Source organism: Drosophila ananassae, chromosome 2R (genome assembly GCF_017639315.1).
Source record: "Drosophila ananassae strain 14024-0371.13 chromosome 2R, ASM1763931v2, whole genome shotgun sequence".
Taxonomy (NCBI): domain Eukaryota; kingdom Metazoa; phylum Arthropoda; class Insecta; order Diptera; family Drosophilidae; genus Drosophila; species Drosophila ananassae.
Window position 1 is genome coordinate 9697809 of NC_057928.1, and position 19027 is coordinate 9716835.

Sequence of the window (19027 nt, forward strand, 5' to 3'; positions counted from 1 at the left end):
TTGTGATTGGGTAGGAAATTTATAGGCCAATTGAAGGGGAATTTATTTTGGCTAAGGTATACGTACTTTTTGTTTGAAATTAATATGTTTGAAACCATAAATTCAATTGTTTTCATGGTCTGTGTCCTTTTAGCTGAAAAGTAGGCTACATAAATCTAAAATGTTTCGCTAATGCCTGTTTTTAAAGAGTTTTCTGTTTATTCTTTGAAGAAAAATAATAAAAATATATATAATACATTTTAATATTTTTAGGATTAATGTTTTAGACAATTTTTGTGTCTTCAATGTATTTTCTTTCTTCCAATATCTTTAAACTTAGAATTATTGCCTTAAAGAGAATCACAATCATAACAATTATACCATTTTTAATCCTTTTAATTGTGTCTTATAATATTTTTAAATATTTTTGCTCCACAGTAGACTAGCCAACAAACTGTCTACAAAGTGAAATAGTTGTGTCGCACAATATTACTACTTGCAACAACTGCAATTACAACAATAATCTCAACAACAAACGGACATGGGACAACAAACAACAACCACTGTGTACAGCGGACAGTATAAAAAGCTTAACCCATCTGTGCGCAACTTTTTATTTCCTTGCCACTCCCCCTTACCACCTCCCCTGTTGTCCTTGTTGTGATTTCCAATCTGCTGAGGACTAACTAAATAAAGTATTTTCCTTGCAATTTACTTGGATGGTTTTGGCAAGGGGCATTGGGTGCTGTGAGAGCTGGCGCGGAGAGGGTCTTGTAAAAAATGCACAAACCTTTCTGACATGTTTATGGGGCCCTGTCCGTCAAATCGAGGCAGTTGACACCACTGACTCCCCAACCCACCTCTCCTTTAATTGGTGGCTAGTAAATTTTCTTTTTACCATCTTTGGGCCTGACGATCTTCGCCGGGAAGATTTCTTCTAATTTTTTGCTCATTAAATTTACATTTTAAGAATTCCTGTGCGAGCACAAGAGTTTACACTTTATAATTTCCAGCAGCCTGCTTTTGGTTTATTACCAATTTCAGGCGGTTGGGTGGGGAAAGAAGTGAAGGTCTAAATGCACTGAAAATAATATACATTTGTGGTTTATTTGACATGGATTTCTCTGAGGTATGTGAACTCGAAATACAGCATTTTTTGGGATTTAATTGCATAATTATTTATATAAATGAAATAGTTTCTATATTGTCTGAAAAATCTCAAATAAAATGAAATCTTCTCAATAATAATCCCCTTCATCAAAGCAAGAATGTAAAATATTATAAAATTTTTTGTGATAATCATGGTAGATAGTTGTGATAGTCTCTCCCATGATATTTTTTTTTGAAATTCCTTATTATGATTCTTTATATTTTTTCTCTGTATGGGGTGTGGTATCCATGCCGCTAAAAAACAAAAAAAGGAGGAGTACGGCAGGTGGGGAATGGGGGTCGAAGTGTCAGAGTGAGAGGGAGACTGCTATGGAGCAAGATAGATAGTCGGGAACTTGAAGAGACCGAAGCGCATGCGCCGACGTTGGCGGTAGCCTACATTATGTGTCTATTTCTTGTACATAGAGTGGAGCTCCTCTGGGCGCCGCCCCACCCCACCCCAGCGGAGAGGTAACTAAGTCTGCTTCGACTGGTTCCCCTGTTTCCCAGTCGAACTGGCGACTAGTGACTGGAGGAACTGGCTGGCGAACTGGTGGCAACCGTAGGGCGAGTGCCATGTACAGGACTTGTACTGCATTTCGGGCTGGCAGTAGATTTTTCATTTTATTTATGTGCTTCCTTCACTCTGCTGATTGCCTTTACTTATTTCCTCTACTCCCCTACGGCCTTTCCCAGCTCCTACTGCCACTCCCACCACCTCATTCGACTCCATCCCATCCGACTCTTATTCTTTTCTTTTGTCAGTTTGTCAGCTTCTCGACTACAAAATTAAATACTTGTCTCTGGTCCGATTTTGTCATTTTTTTTCCGTCCTCTTCGTTATCCGCTGGGCGTGTGGGTGCGGCTCTATATATAACCGGATTGTCGTCCGTCTTGGCCACCTCCTCCATCACCGTTCAGCGGGTATGTACTTTGCACAACTTGGCCTGACAACTAATTTATGTAGTGGCCGAGAGCAACTGCTACAACTTTAGCTTCGTCCAGTTCTTTAATAATCTTGAAATATTTTTTTATTTTGGCAAACAATTTCTTATAATTTAGTATGGCTAGGTGGCCTGATGGAGTCCTATTATTGGGGTAAAAAATTGGATATTAATTAGATAATCTTCTGTTCATTTTGGCATGTCTTTGGGAGAAGATATGGTACGGATTTTTATTTCTTATGGATTATAATTTTTCATAAGAGAGTTCCGAATTTTTAATTGAGTATGTTAGTACTATTTTATTATAATTTTCTTCGTTTATTAAAGTTTTACTATATAATTAAAGACAATAATTGTATGTATGCCTAGTATGAATTCCTTATAAGTCTGTTTCTTCAAAAAATTTAACACCAAATCTAAAAAAATATTGCTAGTTTTCTCTTCAAAAATGTATTTATTAATTTCCATTCGAATTGAGTTTGAAATACTTTCCTATAGAGTGTCATTTATCCAACTTTCCCGCTTTATCGACAGTATTTAAGTAATCCTGTCTCAATCCACATGCAGAATTAAGGATATTTATCAAACTTATGAGTTTCTCATTCTAATCGGCACCTGCTCTCCCGGGAAAAAACCGGGAACGCCTTCGAATTAATTGAAACCGCAGTGGAAGTGCCAAACCGTTTTGCCTTCAAACCTGCCATGGCCAATCCCTCGAAACAAACCCCAAAAAAGTACAAGCTCCTGGAAGGATAACAACAAAAAAAAGCAGATGCGTCTAACATAAAAAAAATGATAAAAAAATAGGAGGCGAACCCAAAAGCAATCCCCCACAAATCCCAGACAAATGTGCTACCGAATGCGAATAAAAATTCACCAATACTTTGTACATTTTCCATGTAAATATGAATCGAAATGAATTACAAGCGAAATAAATGTACGAAAAAATTGCATGAAACAAAGGGAAATCGTAAAAAAACAAGTGAATCCTGGCTAGGATGTGGAGTGAGGGCGAGGAAAACGCCAGAAAGGAGCTGGCTAACATGGCTTTTGGTTCGGGTTTGGCACTTTTTTTTGTGTTTGGATTGGGTGTTGGCTATTTTTTTGTTTTTGTGGTTTTTGGTAGCACACAGTCGCAATGTTGACATGTTCCAAATGCAATTTTAACAGGATTTGCAAGGACACATTTGCACAAAGTGACAGAAAAACGCAGCACAGCGGCAACAAAGTCAACTTTTTCCATCCCTTACCTCGGATCCCTCTGGAAAGTCACTACACTTTTAGAAAAATTGTATTCCAAATAGCAATGTAGCAAAATATATTTATTAAATGGATTAAAATACATCTTTTATTAATAAAATCCCTCATTTTTATTGATTTTTTGTGTTTTAGGAGGAATAAATACTTTTTTAATTAAAAATTTTTCTATGTGTAGTTCCATATGACTGGTGCGTGGCTGGCATAACTTGCGGCTTAAAGGGATCAACTTGTCATGTTTTTGTCGTCGGCATTGATTTTCCACTTTCCACGACCAGACCAGCATTCCCACCCCTTACCGACTCACTTTCCCGACTTTTCCGAACGGTTTGGGTCATCCGTTGTGATGTGGTCTTAACGCTTCATCAATATGCTTTTCCCGACATCGCTAATTTTTCGCTTTAGTCAACCTCTGAGCTGGCTACGTGTGGCAGATTTATGTCTCATCTATGCGGACTTTCGCCACCCATTCGCAGGACATCTCTTACCGACTCTTCACCCCAAAAGGACACAAAAAACAAGTGGACATGAGGCTATCCTTTGGCCTCTGCCCGGGCTGTGTGTGTGCACATGTGGGTGTGTTTAGTGTTAATCCGTCAATGATAAGCTCAATTTGTTGTGGTCACTCCAGTGACAATGGGATGTTAGCCCTTGGAGGATGTCTAAGGATGGGAAAAGACCATTAAAGTTGTATTTGGACTGAGTTTGAGATGGTAGTTTCTTTTCTGGGTTTAACGATATTTTTGGTAATATTTTATTCTGGGAAAATATATTATTAGGGTTATATTTTATATTCCATTTCATATTACTTGATATTAAATAAATAAAAAACAATATTCAGGTTTTCTAAACCTATTTCTATAACAAGAACATTTTCCATTATTATAGCATTACAAAAAAAATCAAGGAAACTAACTTTAATACGTTCATTAGTGAAACTCTACCATTAAAAGAAGAACCCCGTCTCTATGGAATAAAATGACTTTCTCCCTCTTGCTCTCATGAAGTCCATCTCCATTGGGTGCACCCCTCATGCATCATCTTAATTTTAGTTTGCAACTAGTATTACTCATCTGCCACACATGCGACCGCCTAGTGGGTACTGCGACATCCTGCGAAGTAATTTAAACTTTGCCTATGACAACAGTCCTTTGTCTTTTCGGTCTTGCGGCGCAGAAAGAATATCCATGAAGGATTTATAGATTCCCAAAAATGCTATATGGCCCAGAGAGCGACTATATTATAAAAGTTTTTGACACGTTTAGTGTTAGTCGGAGGCTTGATGAACTTTTTTTTTGGGCCGTTGGGCGTAAAGTAAAGTTTTTATTTATACGCACGTGTTCCTGATGACATTTCACCCAAAGTTTAGGACCGAAAGGACACACTGCTTCTTTAAAGGACCGCAAATGAACCAAGAAAGCCAGGCCTGGCCACTAATTGGCTTAGTGCATTAAAATAACTTGCCAATAGTTTTGTGGCCAGAAAGGGAGAAAGTGTGGCGAAATCAGGCGACAATGTCCTCGCTGTCATTCGAAAATTTATGGCACTCTGTGGCTAATTTAGCAGATAAAGGCTTTTGTTTGTCCTTGGCCTAAGCCCAGCAGCCAAAGTGGCAAAAGTCAGCCAAAGGATTTTCCATTTAGCAAGGGTCTAACGTCCAACAAGATAAGTCCCTTTTGAGAGGGAGACTTTTGGACGTCCCTTTTGGCGCTTAAAGCCTTTTTAGCCCAATTCGATATGGTAGCTGTTGACGTTGGCTTTTCCAGTTCTCATATGTCAAATAGCCGGACGGCAAGTGTGTCTAATTATACAAAATTATTTATAATAGCCCGGCCACAGTCCTGGCTCCCTCTCGGCGAGTATCCTGTGCATGTGTTTGCTCTGGCACCGAAACAAACAGATTTCCGATTTGTGTAAAAACCTAATTAAAATCGAATTATTCATGTTGAAATTAGCCCGGTGGGGGAGAGGGTTGCGTGGGTGGCTGAATATATGTATGTATGGTGATGCATTGAAACAAATAACCCCACACATTCCCAAACAAAAAAGCAGTCTGCGATGGCTCCATATGCTGCCAGAATGAATTTGTTAAAATTTTCTTTGATTAATTGGTGGTCAAAAGTTCAAAGCGGCAGTCACAAAAGTTTCCAGTTTAAATGCCGGTTCCAGTTTAAATGGAAAAATAGGAGTTAAGGAAAAGGGTACTAGCCATTTCTTTAAAATAATCTTTAATCTGTAAAACAATCGTTTCTTGTTTATTTTCTCGCCAAATTGGAATTTTATGTGCCGTCAAACATTAAAGTTAAACACCAAGAGGCACTCCGGACTAAAGTCAAAGGATATGCCATAGATTTTTATGTGGTGCGGCAAATTAAAGGCATTCAACATTTCACATAAAAACCAAATGCAAACAGCCGGAGCCAAAATGTCGGAGTCGAGGAGTCGAGGAATAATGTTGATGATCATCATCAACAAAGGGTTGCAGTCTCTATTTTCTCAACTGCCATGGGCCAGGGCCAGGGCCACCCTTGAAATTAATATTACACCGATAATAATGAGTGCAATTAGCAGTGGAAAGGGGCTGGCTCTCGGAGGAGAGTGGATGTAACAGCTTAATGTGTGCCAGTGTAAAATTAAACTTACGCTAATCGGCCAAGAATACCGGGACGGATGCCTTCGCCTCAGACGGACAAATTAAATTGTCGTTTTATTGTTTTGCCTTGTTAAATATCTCAAATATTTCCCCGCCGCCGTCCGGCCAATTTGGTTTTGTTTAGATGGGGTTAAGACATTCCCATATATAACTCACTAATCTTCCCCTAACCTATACACTGAAATACAAATTTTTAAAAGGGTTTATGGTTTAGGGTCAGAGATACACACAAAGTTTCTAGTATAGTGCAAAAAAAATTTGGATAGTAGTTTAATATATATTTTTCACAATTTTTATTCGTCACATTAAATGATAACAATTTTTTCAAGTGTTCCTGGGGGAATTCCCCCTTTTGGTGCGTGCGGCATTTTGAAGTTTCCCCCTTTTCCTGGCCTCAAAAAAAGGTGGCACCATATGGTGGCACTTTCTGATGTTGTAGTTGCTCTGCGAGTTGCCCTGTGAGTTATATTTTTCAATGTTGAAATTGATTTCCGATTTGGTTTATTGATGTTATTGCCATTGTTGCTCTTGTTGTTGTCGATGATTGTTGGTTTTCAGCAACAAAATGTGGTTGGCCGCACGTCCGCGCCTTTGTTTGTTATTTTTGCCTGGGGGAGCTGTGGAGGATGTTGGGGAATGGGCCAGATACATATCCTACTGCTCTTTGTACCCACTTTGAAATTAGTAAAATATGATTTGCTATTTTTTGGCACGATTATTAAATTATAGGTGGTCTGCCAAGTGTTTCATTGAAATCATATTGGAAGTGTTTTGGCGAAAGTGCGTTTTATCTTTATATCTCTAGAGTTTTATTTAGATAATATCACGCCATATGGTGGATGCTTGTTGCCTGGAAAAGTACTGGTTATAAGGTCATGATTTTGTTATTTGTTTTAAGTGTTTTTACAAACAACGAGCTCAAATGAGAAGAAATTGCGTGATCTTGTCATTGGATATTATTGATGCAGATGATACAAAGATATTTTCCTAATGAGAAACATATTTTTTTTGTAGGTATTGCAGAAAATTAATAGAGAATCGATCTAGAAATCTTTTAAGGTATTCCGCTTAGAAATCGGATGATTACTGGCAAAGATATGGTTTTCGCTGTGGGCCATATTGGAGTTCCCATGCATTGTTCAAAATTTGTAGGGTTACTATCAGGAAATTTAACAAAAAATTAAAAAAAAATCGGTGTGTAGATTTTGACGCAAATTAATAGAGAATCGATATAGAAATTAAGGTATTCCGCTTAAGAATCGGATGTTTATTAGCAAAGTTATGGCCTTCACTGGGGGCCATAATGGGGTCCCCATGCACTTTTCCAAATTTGCAGAGGGTACCATCAGAAAATTTTATAGAACATTTAAAAAAAATGTATGTGTAGGTTTTTTTGGAAATTAATAGAGAATAGATCTAGAAACCGTTTGAGGTGTTCCGCTTAAGAATCGGATGATTATTGGCAGAGTAGTATCTTTCGCGATGGGTGAAATTTTCAGTCCCATCTCCCATAAAACCTTTTATGGAATATAGTTATCCTCTCCAAGAATATACCGAATTATATGTATGATTCATAAATTCATCTAACATAATCTGCACCCGGTTATCTCGTCAAATCCTTTACAGACATAATCAACAGTGTCACCATTCCGTCAAAATGGATTATTCGCTGACTTACCGTCAATCGTTGGCAGCCTCGCTTAGTTAATAACGTCTGATGGCCGAGAGAGCTCTCCAAATGTTGTCAGTTTATGGGGCATGAAGGCATTTAAAAGCGCAGCCTGGTTGCAATCAGAATCGCAGTAATCTAGCGGCAATCTAGCGACAATCCAACCGTTGCAACCTCAAACCCGACAGCAACACAGGGGCCAGGGACAACATTAGCGACATGTCAGTCTCCAGTGTCGCGTCATATTGTTGCAATGATGCCTTTGCCCGGTTATTGTTATATTGTCATTAGCATTTCGTTGGATATATGTACATGTGTGAGTGTCTTTTAGGGGATTCGGAATCTGTGGGGATCGGTATCCATATCGCCCTCCCACTTTTCGAATTGCATTTAGCGTCAGCTTTGTCTGATTGCAAGTGTAGATGTTCTTAAATTCCCCAACTCCCCCAACTCGAGCTCATTTTCAAGTGTCAATTTTCAACACCAACCCCCTGATGGTTCCCCTTCTATATCTCACCAGCTAACTGACAACAATTCGCGCCCCTGATAACGAAGAGTAAAAAATGTGTACAAAAATCCCCTAAATTTAACGCGCTTTGACCTTTTTTTCCCTTCATGCCATGGCATTCAGAAGTTTCTTCTCGTTTTGCCTTTTTTTCTGGTTGCTTTACCAAACACTTTTTTATCTTTACTGCTTTACACATTTAATTTGATTTCTTTTTGAAGTTTGATGCGGACTCACACTTTATAAATGAGTTGAGCGAAAGGAGCGTAGTCGAAAGGGGGTTTGTTTCCATGTTTATAAGGGGCGAGGGTTTATAATCATAAAAATATAAAAATATTTTCTACGCCGTTTTGACTGATTTTTTTAGATCCCTTATATAAATATCTACGCCCTTGAATTCCTTAACTTAAAAAAATGCCACAGGTGTTGCCACTTTCCTGCTTAGCTGCTCATTTAGCTTTGGCCCAGCTAATTGTCCAAGAATTCTTCATTTTTTTTCCTAAGCCCCAACTTTATTTAATTAAATTTGCTGGCAACTTGCTCCTCTTTATGCAGATTAAGTGGTCGGCAAGCAAAAATCTTTTGAAGATTCGACAGCCACTGGAGTTTCTTTTTTCGAAAGGAAATTAAAAATTACAAGGAAAAAATACTCCCCCAACCTGATGATTTTTTTTGTATCTGTATCTGTATCTTTACTTGTATCGGTGTCGCTGTATCTGTATCTCTTCCCTTGGTCACTTGCAAATTAAGTAAGTCAACAAAGCACTTTGCGGATTTTCCGTCATCGCTGACTTATCTGCATAAAATGTCCGAAAAGAAGAAATATATTCTGAAGCTCCAAGGGAAGCAAGTGAAAATTGCTACCGATATGGCTGGGAGTTATTTTATTTCTCCGATTTTATTTGCATTGCGGCTAATGCAGACAGAAAGATAGACAGTCAGAAATTCAGACAGTCAGTCAGTTGTGGATTGTCCCAATTTGGTATGCGAAAGCCTAACGAACTTGAAATAATGCGTTTGAAATGTAAAAAACGTGCAATTTATGTTAAAAATTTAAGCAAACAGCAGCCAGAAAAGAAAGATTTTTAATTAATCATTTGCAATTTTTAAACCACCCTAGACTGGCTGGATTGCTCTCTGTTTGGTTGGTTTTCCTTTCCATAAAAAATAAAATATCACCATCAGCCGTTCCGTATTTGAGTTGTCTATGAAATTGGCATTAAAATCAACATTGGTCAGCTTTTCCACTCTCGTGTTGGACAACTTTTGTACTTTATTTTCTTGACTGCGGCCAGCCAACCAATTAAAAGGACAGGCCTGGCCATCAGTTCGTATAAATCGCATTAAGCCTGAAATACAGAGGGCGGGACAGATGTTGTTCGATTTGTTTCGATTCGGTTTCGGATTCTTAATTGCCTCCGACTTGCTTCAATGAGTTTTAAAAAATGGCTTAAAAAAATGGTTGGCCAAACCAAAAATGGTGTTTATTAAACGAATGAATTCATAAATGAATCGAATGGCCGGCCAGTAACAGGCAGTAATGTGGCAGCAAGCCGCTGACAGCCTTTGATTTATGATATTTGCAATTTATTATAAAAAAAATAAGAAAATGTAATACTTTTTATAAACATAATTTTCTGTATTAATGGTAATTTATTAAAAATTACTTGCGAGTAAAGTAAAAGTGGGTTTATTGATTGCGAGATTTAATCTTTCAAAGTTTTCATTCCTTTTAAGTATTATATATCATAATTTATCTATCTGTTTTATAATATCCATGATTCTTTAAATATATCTCATAGCACTTCCCATAAAATATAACCTCTAAACCCCCTTGATATCTTAGGAATGTCAAACAACTTGGGGGATCATCTCCTCACCGAATCCTTTGGATATATTTCCAACCGAGTTACGATTGTTTAATTGCCCATATGGCCTGAGTATAAATACATCACTTTTCAGCTATTTCTGGATAGTCCCCTTATGCCTTGTGCCCTTGCCCTTTAGGCATCACTTCTGGCATCACTTGAAACTGTCAGCGAACTTTTGAACTCTCCATGCCGCCTTCGTTTCAAAGTCCCCCCCTTTGGGTCTCGGTATCTCAAAGTTCTCCCCCCTGAGAAATGGTCGTGCGTTGCTTATTTTGGGGCTGACTTAACCCAAAAGAGACCGTTGCACTTTTACGTGCGATTGTCACACCACTTGCTGGCAACGAAGTACAACACATACTCCCTATGCTAAACTGAGAAATAAAAGGGGGACTTAATTTTAATATGGGTTTCTATTATTTTATGTTACTAATATATAAGTAATTAAGCTATATTATAGAGATATTTAGAAAGAAATAAGTTCTTGTGCAAAAGCCCTACAGTTGAAAAATATACCTTAAAAGCCCAGTTTCAAAGCCGCATCTAGGTGTATAATTAAATTTCTTGACCCAAAAATATTTCCCAGTGTACTTTATAGCATCCCCCCTGGAAAAGCCAAGGCTTTGTGTGAAGCTTCTTTGTTGTCACTGCGGCTACTCGTGTTGTTGCTTCTGTGTAAAGTAAAAATGTAAACTTCCAAGCCGCCAAAGCGGCCCCAAAACAAGAGTATCAAAAAAAAAAAGTTAAGAGGGATGGAGAGTGGGGTAGAAGTTGGTAGTATAAAGGGGAACTTGGCCGAGACAGTCCTAGCCAAAGCGACGTCGCTGAAGTCGCCTTTTGCCATTGCGGCTGTGTGTTGTCGTTGTCGGCTCACGACTGACATGGAGATATTTGCATATAAAATTGGTAATATGCAAATATTTTGATTGTCTTTGACTTTGTGCCTGCGCTTATAAAGAATCTTTGAGCTTGGTCGGGATTCGGTCTTTTGGGGCGAGTTGCAACAATTGAGCGCACAGTTGGAATTCCTCGGATCGCCACCGAATCGCAGCCGGACACAAAGGGCAGCAGACAAAACTAGAGCAGGCTGGCAGTTGTGCACTTAAAGAAAATGCTATATAATAATAATCATATAATTTTAATACAGAAATCGAGGATTAAGTTATCCTATTTGATTATATAAAGTAAATCTTAAAACTATTCATTTATATTTATTTTTTGTATAATCCAAGACCAGTAACATTAATTTTTCTCTGTGTAATAACCACCTAAAGGGGTCGGGCTGTGCAGGGGATTGGGTGGCATTGAATTGGCATAGTTGTTGTCAACTTGAAAAATTATTATCGAGCACCTGTGTGTGTCTGTGTGGATTTGCCAGCTTCTGTAGTTGTAAGCGATTATATTTGGCCTTTTTCCAGGGAAACCCAGCGAAAAACAATATTTGTCTCTGTCATAGATTTTCCATACAATAGAGTTCGGGGCGATGTAAATTGATTTTGTGCCCCCAGTTATTGGCCACCAGCCCACACTAGCCACTGGCCAGGAGAAAAGTGTCGCCCATGGGGAATTAATTAGTCCGAGGGGGAACGCCAGAGCCACCATTTGGCAAAGGTGAGCCAGTGTCCTTTCCTTTCCTCTTTTCCCTGTCCCGGTCACAGTAGACACTCTGACGACAAGACGGGGCTACCATGGTGAAAATGAGGATGGAGAGAATGGTGCCGAGGAGGGGCAGTAGCTGCCGGATGGAATATGGCAAACGAAGTTGTTGACAAAAATTGAATACAATACCGAGGGGTAGGCAGTCAAGCAAGCGGTTCTGACCAGACCAGCAATTTAAATCGAACTGTGGGAGTTTTATAAATATTTTTCAGCTCTTGGTACTCCTTGAAAGTGATATGTTTTAGGGGAAACATTAAGAGTTTAAGAGTCCAGCGATAATCCATTTATTTAAAAGACCCCCTCAAAAACAAATAATAAAATAGTTATGGCCTAGAAACTTCTTCAACTGTTTTATAAATATTATTTATACCGTTATTTTATAATCCCAAATACCCATTTGAGCCCACTGTATCTTTCCAACTCAGTTACCAAATTTCAGAGACAGCTTGGCTTGGTTTTTGGCCTTTTGAGTTTGCCGTATCGAAGTCGGAGTATTGGGCGCGGACTTTGGCGGAATGTTAAATGCTAAAAATGAACAAATAATGACGAATGCCGTCGAGGTCCTTCTGGTCCTTGTTCAAAGGCAGTGCGCTGGATTTCGCTGGAAATCGGTGAGGGCGAGGGACGAAAAAACGCCTGAAGATTTATGCCCGCGCCATTGCGCATCATAAGCTGTCAAAATGCTTTTTCGGCGATTTATTAGCGCAAATTGAGTTTTGAAAGAAGCTCCCGCCATTTGGAGGTTTAGTCCGAAGGCACTGGAGGAGGATTTATAGTTTGTCGCCCATGTTTGGCCATGCAAAATAAACAAAACACACATACAATCTGTCTGTAATCCATCTTCGGGCAGCGACTAATGCAGCTGCCGGCCAATGGCCATGTAAAAATCTTTTGGTTGAGTCCAAGTCGGAGTTCGAGTCACCGGAGCGATGCCACTTGACTGTCTACCGGCTTGTCAACAAATAAATCCTCATGTAAAAATGGCATTTTAAATCGTTTCTGACATTTGTACAGAGGCTGTCAATGAAATGAAATGCACACACAGACCAAAATCTCCTCTCTTACTTTGTTTATTTGAGGTTGCAGTTGCAGTTTCAGTAGCAGTTGCAATTTCAGTTGCAGTTGTTGCTGCAACTTCAGCGGCACTTTCAATATGCATTCAATAGTCGATTGCTGACACATGAAATTGCTCTCGGTTCGCCGGCACTGCCAGATGCTGTCCTCCGGCCGGCTGTGATCATAAACTAAATCGAACTGAAAGCCTCAATTGCTCATTTCTGATAGTTGTTGCAGTTGATTAATGGTAATGATTTCGCTTTTGAATCTAATTTATGGCTAGGAAATTGAATTAAAACGTAATAGCAGAAGCTAGCTTATTTTAAATTCTAACATATGCTTGGAAAAAATAAATAATTCATAATTTATATACAAGTTTGAAACAACTTAACAAATAAACTCATCAACTTGACAATTAGGTGTCTTGTTTTAAAGGTTAACATAATTGCTTTTAATTAAATAATTAAATTTGAATTAATAGTTATTTTTAGGTTTCACAATAAAGCTAAATATTTACAAAAACCAGAAGTACCCGGAAATATTACGCATACGCCCCCCATGACCCCAATTCATAGTGAACACCAGCTCTTCAGGGCCACTCTGACCCGCCAAAACCAAAACTTGGCCGCACTCATTTATCAGGCTTAAAGGACTTGCATGTAAATGTTTTCGCCAAACCAGGACCCCCACAAAGCGAACTCTGATTACTTGTAATTTTTTTGCACATAAGCAGGCGGAAAAGTGGGAGGCAGAAACTCACCCCTTGGCAAAAAAAGGAAATCGTCGCATAAAATTAATAAGCAAGGATGTAAGGAGGCTGTAAGGAGTTGGCAAGGATGTTGGGAATCTGATGGGTGGTAGGGGAAGTGGTTGGCTCTTGGTGGCCGCTTCATGCTAAATTATAACGATATGAATTATGATATTAATTTCAATGCGGCGGCGTTTATTAATGTGACATGTAATGTGGCTGTTATTACTGTAAGATTATGATTACTTGCCGGCCTGTGCCACACGAGGCACCTCTCACATGTGGCGATGTGTGGTGCCCCGCTGAGCACCACCGGACTCCCTGCCACCGTGTGGCTGCTATGCAATGTGTGGTATTTTCATTTAAATGGCAGCACACAAAGGTAATTGAAATAAGGCTCAGAAGCAGGGCCAGGAGCAGGACCAGCACCAGGTTCAGAATACCCTTAGTTGCCACTTTTGGCTGCCCCTTCCCCACTAACTTGTTTGTCTTGGCAACACCTTAAAGAGTTGAACTGCAGTCTCCTTTCCAAAAAAGACACAGCAAGCGGTCTGCTACTTGTTTTTGTGTCATCATCATCATCATCCAGATCGTTTTACTTTTGAGGAGTATCTGTGATTTTTATACCAAGTACTACAGTTTAAGGGAATACTCTATAGGGGAAGGGAAAATGTATGGTATAGGGAGTTAAGGCTCCCTATCTTTAAGGCTTTCATATTTTTCTTTATTCAGTACTTATTCTAGATAGTTTTCATTATTAATCCTCTAGATATTAAAGAATTTTAATATCAGAAAGAACTGGTACTGGGTATCATATATTCGAGTTTCTTTCTTATATCCCTACCATTTTTTTTGTCGCCCTGCGAGTTGATTTTGCCTTGCTGCTGGATCGAAGGAAATGTCTCGCCTAAGTGGCCTCATTTTGACATCTTCCTTCGACCGGCCAGGAAGATGGCCAGGAGGCTGGCTACCAGTGAGTGATACATACGAGCCTTGTCTGCAATAAATACTTAATGCCTTCCAAAAATACACACATTAAAAGTCGAACTTCAAAGCATTGACATCTTCATCGGCTCATCGGGCTTGTTGGAGTCCTTCTTCTGGTTATTTTGTGGCCATCCTCCTTTGGTCGATTTTCATTGCCATTTTTGGTATTTCAATTAAATTTTTTTATGACAACATCAAAACTCTATCATAATTCTAAATGGTCTGACATGAGCTTTTCGTTGAATTGCGTGCGTGTTTTTTTTCCAGCCTGATAAAGATTCTTGACCAGGTTTTTGGCCACGAGGGTATAATTGAGAGTTTTGAAGTAGAATTCAAGACTTTAGGTTGTAGACTTAAATTAGGTTAAAAAAATGTCTTAGGTTTTCAAAACTTTAAAGAAATAGTTAAGCAAAATAGTAATACTAAATAATTAACTAAGGATTGTATAGATTAATAACATAATTAATATTATTATTTACTCAAAACCTCTCAAGCTACCCATCCAATGTTGGCAATGCCTGTTTTTATTGTTACCTTGATGCTTTTTGTCAGTAATTGTAATGGGTCTGGACAAAGGCTGCCGAGTGGCGAAGAGTGAAGATGGCCCGGCACTTGGGCCCTAACTCCCGATGATTTCACTAGAGAACTGGCCGAGACTGGACGGATCCGATCTCTGTATTTTTGACGTTTTTTTACCCGTTTTTAATGATGTGTGAGCCTGGAATTTTGCGCGCGGTGTCTGTGAAGTGGTGACTGGGACTCGAAACTCGGGACTGGCATACCAATTTATAATTTCTTTTAATAAAGTTGACATTTTGCCAGAGCCGCTTGGTGTTTTTGTGCGTCTGCAATGAGTGGATCATGGATCATGATCTTGGGCTAAGGATGGATGCCACGACGGCGGCTTGGGTAGGTAGGGGTTTCTCTTATATTGTATATATTTTTTGTTGGGTTTCAGGTGTTGGAGCTTGTCGCGCCTGGCATTTTGGCACTTTTGCAGCTTGGTCTCTCCATACCAAGGTATCCATCCCCTCTGATTCGATACCCCAACCCCAAGACCATCATCATATGGGAAAAGTCACCCCGCTAAACGATTTCCTACTGCCTTCCGTTCTCCACACACACGTGTCTTTAAATTCCGCAAATATCCTTTATCCGCTTCCTTTTGTCTGAGATTTATTTGTTCCTATATGTTTAGCCAGCCATTCCTTCCTGCCTTATCAGCGTGTGCAAATCTTTAAAATTTAAAAATAAAATACAACGCAAAAAAAAATTTGGGAAAGTCCCCACCCCTCGAAGGAAAGGAAAGTTGCGTTCCAGGCAATGCTTTTGACCATATTAGCACCCAATTCACTTGGTATTCCTCCCATCCCCGCCAGACCACGTGCCTCGTGTGCGTTTTTATCTGCTTTATCCTGGAGAAGGAGAGGGAGAAAAAGGATAGGATTCGCTTTAAACCAAGGCACTAAGCACTTTTAACGCCGTTTGTCTCGCTGCCCAACTTTGTCAAGCGCAAATAACAAAGTGTTATGTGTCTTTTGGCTACCACTATGCGGCCTGGTCGGTCTGTGGTACGAACGTACCCCTTTTAGTAACCAAAACTAAATAACCCTCAACTGGGCTGGGAACAGTGGTGTGGAACTGGGAAAAAGTTGGAAAAATTGGTTTAAAATAAAAGATTTAAGTTTACGAAGAAATTTTTTCACTTTTCCAATTTCTTCTCTTATAAAATTATTAATTTTAAATAAAAACTGGATTACGATCTTTAAACATATCATATTTATTGTATCATATCCCACTATTCTGCAAATATCATCTCACTCTGGGTGCCCATCTCTTGTTTTCCACACTTTGTCGCGTTTTTCAGATGGTGAGTGTGAAAAAAGTAAATTTTTCAAATGTTACATTTTGTGTTGCCTGCTTAGAGGGGCGAGTGAAAGTGCGGACAGTTTCCGGCTTGGAAACACATCCCTTTCTTTCTCTCTACCTTCTTTTTTTTTTTTGGCATTTTTATAGTTCGGCGTGGCAAAAACGCCCAAACAAACCACCCAACATACCCCGCTTTACTAACCATCTTTTCAGTATTGCGGTCGTTTTGTTTTCTGGCCCATTTGCGGGGCAAAGTTTTGCATCAAGTTGTAAATTTGGCGATTAGCACCCCTTTGTGAGTTTTCGAGCGGGGACTGTTTTCAGTTTCGAAGCTGAAGATGGACGAGTAGATGGTTTTCAGGACCATTTCTAACAGTCGCTTGCACAAAAGCTGGACAAGATGCGCGTCGGCTGATAAGTTGCATGTGAAATTAGCATAGGCTTGGGTCTCTGGTCACTTGGCTCCACACCAGTAGTATCGTTTTGTACACTTTAAGAAATTAGGAATGGATTCTAAAGACTAAAAACATGCTTTTTACAAAGAAAGTTATAGACTCTATATATTTGAATTTTTATATAGTATGTTAGAAATATAAATCATCATAAAATAGAAAAAAGTTTTCTAAAATAAAGTTCGAAAACAATGTTTCCAGGATTTTGGCCAGCTTTCAAAAGACTTTTTCTTGAAATAAAAGTTTCTATAACTTAGGAAAGAATTCCCCAAGACATATAGATTTTTTTTAAAAACAATATCTTATAAATAAGTGGACTATTTTTTTCTGAAAGTAGTAAACGACATTCACAGCCAACGGGCGACGATCTTGTCGCTAAGCTTTATGAATAAAACATTTTCGGCGGTGAAGTGAACGTGGTCAACAGTAGCTGCCACATCCATGCCACATTGCCAAGTGGCCACTGGGCACTGCTTGGGTTGGGGCACGGGCACGGGCATGGGCACGGCAACTCCTCCGGACTCTCAAGTTGCAGTTGCTACAAATGTTTTACAAGCTTTTCAGCGCTTTGCAGCTACCATTGTTGCTGTTGTTCAGTTCCCGGAAACAATTCAGTTTAACAGAGAGACAGTCCAAAGGAGTTGGGGAAAATGGTAAAAAGTATATGGTTGAGGGGGGCCAGCGAGGGGGATCAAATAAAGGGAGGGGGACTTGGATCGGGATCGGGGAAAAGTGCATCGCATATCGGACAATAAATCGTGAATGGTTTCGGACCGAATGCTCGCCTCGATTTCGATTCACTGCGCCACTTGCATTTGCTTTATGATATGAGGCCTGTCGCTGACATTTGGCTTGACTTTATTTATGATAACAGTTCAGTTCGAGTATCCGAAAGGAGCGAAAGGAGCAGGGACAACATTCACTCAACAGTTTGTCAGCATTTTGTCGCTGTATCTTTGTATCTTTTTGACCCAAAGCTTGAGGCTTTTTTTTATCGTATTTTTTTCCATTTTTTTTTTCATCCTTGGCAGGAAATGAGTCTCGAATATATTCAAGTCCAGGCCGTGGGCGTGAATTCGTTGAGGCGTGTTCGTAATCGTGGAAAATTTGATATACTTAATACCCAGGGTGGATGGGTGTTGCAAATTGGTTTAACTCTGTCTGTGCCAGAGTCTCAGCATCCCGTCCACTTGCCACACTAGCCCTCAAGCAATAAAAATGTGGATTTTTATGTACTTTTTATGATTCCTCCAACCGGGCTGGGACACACCTGTTAAATGAGCCGCGAAAATAGTTTCCGTGTCCTGGAAATTGCTACGAAAATGTGCCATAATGTGATAAGGTGAGTCTCGATAAATATTATTGCGGATTTGCTTTAGAGGCTCAGAATGTTCTTTAAAGTTGTTCGTTTTATGTTTGAGGGAATGAAGGATATTGCCCATATTTGGGAATTCGTTAGTAATGTGGAACACTAACCAATTTTTGTTTTTTAACATAGAAAATTTTACTTTTTAGATCACTTTATAGATGTGTCTCTTTCTTAAGATTATATTTTACTATATTTAGTTATTATTTAATTCAAAATGGAATAAAGAAATAAATAAAGTTCTTGAAGATGGTGGAATCAAACCTCTCTACTTCCTTTTTTGGAAAACATTCTTTCGATTTATTAAATGTATTATTTTTTGAATTAATAAAGTTTTGCACAAAATAATACTTTAAAAAGTTTTAAATAGTAATAACATTGGATAACCTTTGAAGTGAACTTTCAAAGAAAAAATGTATTTAGGAGCCAATTACTAAATCAAAAAATGCAATTCTTTAAATAAAATTATGAAATATTTTTTTAAATATAAAGTAAACTGCGCCCAAATTGATTTATTCCATTTAACAAAATTTAAAAGACTGTACTCAGTGTCTATAAAAATGGATTTATTAAACAGCAACCACTGACATTCGCTGTTAATCAATCCGCAAACTGCCATTGATGGGGAAACCAAACCCACATAATTTTAATTAAAATTCGCGCACTCAACCATTTAGCAAAGAATGGAAATTAATTGCAAAAGCAAACAGAGTGGACAGAAACCAAAACCAAAACAATTGAACCAATACCGGAATGAAACCCCCATATGGTTAAAAGGAATCAATCAGGCATGGAGCCCATGGCAAATATTTTCCAGGGCTCCAAAGTTCGTAATGTTTCTGATTAGCCCGGCAATCGGAACTTCC